General features: G+C 36.6%; 1 long non-coding RNA gene across 3 annotated transcripts; it reads right to left on the bottom strand.

Annotated features, from left to right (window-relative positions):
• Positions 1-1,277: 1,277 nt before the first annotated feature.
• LOC140176368 (uncharacterized) lies at positions 1,278-6,433 on the bottom strand. Of its 3 annotated transcripts, XR_011867623.1 has the most exons (4): positions 5,659-6,420; positions 5,334-5,569; positions 2,548-2,587; positions 1,278-1,940 (listed from the first exon to the last, which is right to left on the bottom strand). It is a non-coding gene; the product is annotated as an uncharacterized lncRNA (long non-coding RNA). The 3 variants fall into 3 exon arrangements; XR_011867621.1 differs by lacking the exon at positions 2,548-2,587; XR_011867622.1 differs by lacking the exon at positions 1,278-1,940 and having other exon boundaries at positions 2,383-2,587; positions 5,659-6,433.
• Between the last annotated feature and the right edge of the window lie 252 nt (positions 6,434-6,685).

Here is a 6,685-nt window from a genome sequence, read left to right as displayed (position 1 = left end):
CAAAAATAAGCAACAAAGTTCTAAACCTAACAAAATCTAACAAACAAGCAAAAGGCAAACATATTCACAATATTCACATATTCACAATAGCCAATAATATAACACCATTGCAATTTCCCGACAACGGCGCCAAAAATTTGATGAATGAGAATTATTGCCGGTCTAGAAATTCCTCAATAGAAAAAGAACTTCTTCGTTGTAAGCATAGTTCCAAATCAGCTAATAAATCTCACATCAAATTTTACTATTTGGTTGTCACCTATACAAACCCCAATTAAAATTAACCGAAGTATTCAAACCTCGGGTCGTCTCACAAGGAATTGCAACGAAGTGATCAATTATTGGCTATAAAAGGGCAAAGGGGGTTTGATTTGGTAATTGGCAAGAAAACTAAATAACAAGAAAGTAAATGACAAAGAACTAATAAAGAAAGGGAAAGAACTCTTGGCTAGGCATAGGAATTGAGATCACCATCCTTGTCTACAAACCATGTATTGATAATTATGAGGGACCAACTTATTTAGTCTACTTCTATGGTTGAAGTACATACAATTTCCACCTCAACGCTTGAAGTACGTCAAATAGGCTTGATCAACATCAATCCATAAGTCTTAACCTAGCTACTAATTGACTTAGTAGTAGGTTAGTGTTGGTGGTTATCAAATTGACCACTAAGGATTTGATGAGTGAGTTATTGTGGTGGTCTAGAATTTCCTCAAATGAATGAATTCTCGTTGCAAGTACAGTTTCTAAACCAACAAACAATCCTCCCAATCAAAAATATTGGTTGTCACAAGTAACAAACCCCAAATAAGAATTAACCGAAGTATTTAAAGCTCGGGTCGTCTCACAAGAAATTGCAATGAAGTGTTTAATTATTGGCTATGAAGATGCAAGAGGGGGTTTGATTTGGAAATTGGCAAGAAAATATAAATGACAAGAAACTAAAATAACAAGAACTAATAAAAGAAATGGAAAGAACTCTTGGCTAAGACATGGGAAATTGAGATCACCATCCTTGTCAACAAACCAAATATTGATAATTATGAGGAACCAAGCTCATCAAGTGTACTTCTATGCTTGAAGTATGTCAAATGGCTTGATCAACATCAATCCATAAGTCCTAACCTAGCTACTAATTGACTTAGTAGTAGGCTAGAGTCAATGGTTATCAAATTGAACACATAGGATTCTCAAATCACCAATTCATTGAGACCCAATGACTCAAGGTTCTCAAGCAAGAAATCAACAATAGCAATTAACATAAGCATAAAAAGGACATGGAAACATAAAATTACATTAAAAGGAAATCAAGATCCAACAATGGTTCATCATCACAAAAGAGAGCAAAATAAGAAATTAACAAGAGAAACTAAGAAGATTAAGACAATAGAACACTAAAATATAATGAGAATTAAAATCAAAATAAGAATTGAAAGAGAAATTTGAGAGTGATTAACCTAATTTTACCCTAATTTCTATCCTAAATCTAGAGAGAGGAGAGAGCCTCTCTCTCTAGAATTCTACCCTAAAAAATGATAAAAACTAAACTATGACTACTTGATTCATTCCCCCTTCAATCCTTGGGTTCAATAGCATCAGAAATGAGTTGGATTGGACCTAAAATGAGCTAGAAATCACTGGCCACGTTTTCTTCAAAATGATCCACACTGATCCACCGATGCGTGCACGTGATGCACACGTACGTGTCCCTAAACGCCAAGAAACTCTGGCAAATTTTATATCATTTTGAAGCCCCGAATGTTAGCTTTCTAACACCACTAAAACCGCTTCATTTGGACCTCTGTATCTCAAGTTATGATTGATTGAGTAGGGAGAGGTCACGTTTGACAGCTTTGCGATTCCTTCATTTCTTCATGAGTTCTCCCACTTTGCATGCTTTTTCTTCATTCCTTCAATCCAATCTTTGCCTTCTAAACCTGAAACCACTTAACAAACATATCAATGCATCGAATGGAATTAAAGTGAGTTAAATTTAGCTATTTTAAAGCCTAAAAATTATGTTTTCACACTTAAGCACAAATTTAGGGAGAATTACAAAACCATGCTATTTCATTGAATAAATATGAGAAAAGTTGATAAAATCCCCCAAATTAAGCACAAGATAAACCACAAAATTAGGGTTTATCAAACCTCCCCACACTTAAACCAAGCATGTCCTCATGCTAAGTGTAACGTCCCGTCCAGTAAAATACCTTGCTTAAGTCAGGGTATTTCCACTAGAAAGAACATTACGTAACCTTCTCTAGTATTAACTACTTAATTATCGAGCCTTTGTATCGAGTTCGCGTTTCAGTTTTAAGAAAATTCCAGAAAATTTTGTTTTTTATTCATTAAAGTCATAATTCAAACATTCACAAATAATAATAATCACATAAATATTATTGATAATAATTCTTATACAAAAGAGACCAAATAAAACTCAAATACAATATACTAAACCTACCCCTCTATGTAAAATAAAATCTCAAAGGACAATAGCGAGGGGACTCTATGAAAGCAATTAAGATCATAAAGAAAGCCTACTGATCGCTCGCAGTTTCAAATTGCGTCTTCAAACCTGTCGCTGAAAGGGTGGAAAATTTGGGGGTGAGAACCAAACCACATGTTCTCAGTAGAGGTAGAGAATGCCGTGAAAGTAAAGAATAAAATGCAAATAGTTAATTTCACTCAAAAGTATTTAAAAGAAAAACTGTTTTCATTTGCAGTGATCTTTACTCGCCGTGTCAACCTTTTATTTTGAAAACCAACCGCATAACATTCAAAAATCCAAAATCTTATAAAGCATCAGTTAATTATCCAAAATTCTAAACCCATATTTTTCCTTTATAAAAATCTTAAAAGTTTTCCTAGACCGTATGAATGACTAATCTGTTCCAAGCATAGGTTCATTAAGTCTATACTGAACTAGCTCAATCTTTCATACTTACTAAACCTCAAACACAATCCAATCATGGCCTCAGGCCCAAGCAATTCAACCAGCACCCAATTCACCACAATCCAGCCAATCAGTTACAAACACAAGTAATGAGGTTCAAACACAATCAAGAGCAATTATATCAAGTATAGCAATTAGCAGTTAACAGAATTATTCACTTAGGCAAACCAATTACAATATACACACCCAAACAATGTCACATAGATGCATATGATGCATGCCTGTCCTACTGGCCATGAGCTCACGCATCGGTTATGTTGCCAGACCCGACTCGGATAAGCGGGATTAGATCACCATCCTTATCCGTAGGTTCCATAGACAAGCGGGAATTAAACCACCATCCTTGCCCGGAACATGCAAGCGGGATTAAACCACCGTCCTTGCCTCCACAGTAAGCGGGATTAAACCACCATCCTTACTGGGTACATAAAATAATATGCAAGCGGGATCACACCACCGTCCTTGCTGAACAATTTATCAATACGTGAGCGGGATAAAACCACCGTCCTCACTGCAGGCGGGACAAAACCACCATCCCTGCATAATGGTTTACGCACTGAGCAAGCGGGACTAGACCCACGCCCCTACCAACAATCTCATAGATCAAATATTCTTTTCTTAAAAGAATCATTGGAGTTATTATTATTAAATAAGCGTTGAATATTTATTTTGATTAAGTCCTTATATTTTTTATAAAAATTTGGACATAATCTCCTTTAAAAATAGGACTTATCCACCCTTACGGGTTCCTTCTTTCTCAACAGTTCATCAGCCTCTTTCAGCATTTGCCACAGCAATATATTCTCAAAAACATTTGATAATAGAAAATCTATTTCTTAAATTCCATATCTAAAATAATTACCAACACAACTTGGCAGCCTGATTTCCATTGTGTTTTGTAAAATATCAAATGAATTTGGAATTGTGCAAACTTTATATCCATGCGACCATCTCGGATTAAGCTTTCTATTAAATCAAAAATCATAATTTTTCGTTGTCTCTAGCTTCGGAAATATAAGCAAAACCGTGACTGTTCTGCAGTATTTTAAATCCAGAAGACAGCAGCACCATACAACATTTGAAATTTCATATAAAATCCAAATTAAATCCAACTACCTTCAAAATTAATGTGGTTAAATATAACTCATCCAAATTTCTTTCTCAATTAGTTTCAGGGTCATACCATTTTTAATGAAGGAGTTACGTAGCTTGGAAGTTAGGTAATTTTCTGCAGAATTCTGTTTTACAAATCATTGAACACAACCTCTTCCAAGTCCCATAACTCACTTATTAAAACATAGAAAATCCTGAAATTTAAATCACATATACTAAACATACTTAATTTTCACCTCCAATTGGTTGCATCTCAATATCTATCCAGGATCAAAAGTTATAAACTCCCAAAGTTACTAATTTAAGGAAACAGAATCTGGCTTTTTCTGCATAATGCATCATCCTTCAAAAATTCATATCTTTAAAACTACAAGTCCAATTGTTCTGAAATTTTACGGAATTAAAATAATAGGAATAAAGTTTTATTTAAAATTAGTTCCATTTCAAAATTCAAACTGCAGAATTTCCAATAGAGGAATCAAGTTGCTGCTGCGTTAAACGTTCTGCAGAAAAAACCAGTTTTGACATCCATGATTCAAAAATTTACCATAAATCATAAACTTAGTGAAAAAGTCTCAAATTCAGCAGTCCAGTTCGCTATATCCCCAAGCTCAATCCGGACTTGGTCCCACGCAATTCCGATAATCACAGAAATAGTTATAGTTTTTCAAAGTTTCCGGCTTCCTTTAAAAATAATGCAGAAAATCAAGTTTTACATTTTAACTTTGAAAAATCATAACTAGTTCTATAGTTAATTCAAACTTCTCAAAATTGAGTCCCAACAACAACTTTTATTATACTTTACTCAGCCTTTGCTCTTATATCATTTTGATTATCGTTGAATAACGGATTCACTTCCAAAGTCACCTTTTAATTTCAAAAATCAGTTTTTAAGCAATCTATTTATTATTCAAAATCCAACCCTTCAAAATCCCTCAAAACCAATTCTAAATCAACCACCAACCAAGTTCATTAACATTACAATATACCAAATAACAACTCAACGGCAACAAATCCAACATAACCCATTAAAATTCAGAAATTCTCAACAATTAGTCATCAAGCAATTCCCAATCCACATAATCAATCAATATCACTAATCAACAATTCCAAATAACAATCTCAACCATTCCTATCACAATTTCAGCCACAATTCAATATTCACATAGTCAATCAATTACTCACAGATATTAAATCTATTTGCAGTTATTCAATAAACCTTGTAGGCATTCCTAAATTAAAATCATTTTAAACCCCCTACCTCAATGTTGCATTAACAACGCAATTAAACCAAGCAGCAGCCTCGGTGACGTTTTTCCTATGAGTTGCCTTCCTCTGGCAACAACACAGCAGCTCGGGACCTATGTAGCAGCATCAGAATCATCAAGAGCGGCTCCAACATTGGTTCCCGGCGACTCCAATGGCACTAGCAATCTCCAAATAGAGCCGGCAGCTGCCTCCAGTAACGGCGGCGGCAAGGTAAATTTACAATAGTTTCTTTATACAATACAAGCAGTTTCAGAGACAAGCTTCAAAGTAGAAACAATTTGGTAGGACAAGGAAGCAGAAATAGGGGCAGAGCTTACCAAAACAGTAGTGGTTCTAATGGTGGTTTCCTGGGCAGCTCGAATGTTGGCTCCTGGTGGCAGAGAGCTCCGGCAACTAACAAAACCCAGAAGCAGAGGCAGAACAGGGGATAAAAATGAGCACTGACATGGATGAATTGTTTCAGACCTCAGCAAGCTTCAACGACCTTCCCAGAGACAGCTACGGCGGCGCGGTGGTTTGGCGACGGTAGCGACTTCCCTCGACGGCAGTAGCGGTGAAGAGACGTGGCATTGATGACAGAAGACTTCTTCCTCCTCTGTTCGCGAGTCCCATCTCTCTGACTTTGCTATAAGTGGCGGCGGCTGGCTCTGTGACGAGGACGACGGTGACGCAGTGAGGGCGACGGCGACGCCTTCCTCCTCTTGCTCTTGGCTCGGGCTCGTCTCCCTCCTCTGGCTCCTTCTGCGACAGCATGGTTTCAACGGCGATGCTCTCCGCGGCTCCACGAATGGATGACAGGAGGCACTGCGGTGCGGGCAAGGCTGGGCGACGCTGGGGATAGTGGCGACGGCGTAGCAGGGCCCGACGAACGGAGGCGGCAACGGTGCCAAGCCCCCTCCGGCGACGCTCTTCCCTCTTCTCTCGGATCCCATTCTCTCTCTGTGCTTCTTTTTCAGTTCTGTGTGAATGAGTTTTGCGTTTAGGAAAGGGAAGGGGGAAACTGGGGGTGCGGCTGAGTGGGGTGAGGGAGTTAGGGTTAGGGTTTCTCAATTTGGGAATTAGGGTTTCTAATTCAATTTGGGAATTATGGTTAGAAATTAGGGATTTTATAAAGTAATATAGATAGATATGAATAGATATTTTGATAAAATTGAATAGTAGAGTAATTTTAGAATCAAATATACTCTATTAAAAATATTTTGGAACATTATTTATCAACATATTGCTAAGTTCAATCAATTATTTCTAATTTAAATTATAAAATGAACAAGTTAATTATATTTTGTAAAGTACAATTTAAATTCAAATATCAATTTTCTAGATTAAATCATACAAATCTCTATT

The sequence above is a fragment of the Arachis hypogaea genome, chromosome 11, assembly GCF_003086295.3.
Source record: "Arachis hypogaea cultivar Tifrunner chromosome 11, arahy.Tifrunner.gnm2.J5K5, whole genome shotgun sequence".
Lineage (NCBI taxonomy): Eukaryota > Viridiplantae > Streptophyta > Magnoliopsida > Fabales > Fabaceae > Arachis > Arachis hypogaea.
The sequence above is the reverse complement of the archived record's forward strand: the minus strand, read 5'-3'. Positions and strand labels throughout refer to the sequence as shown.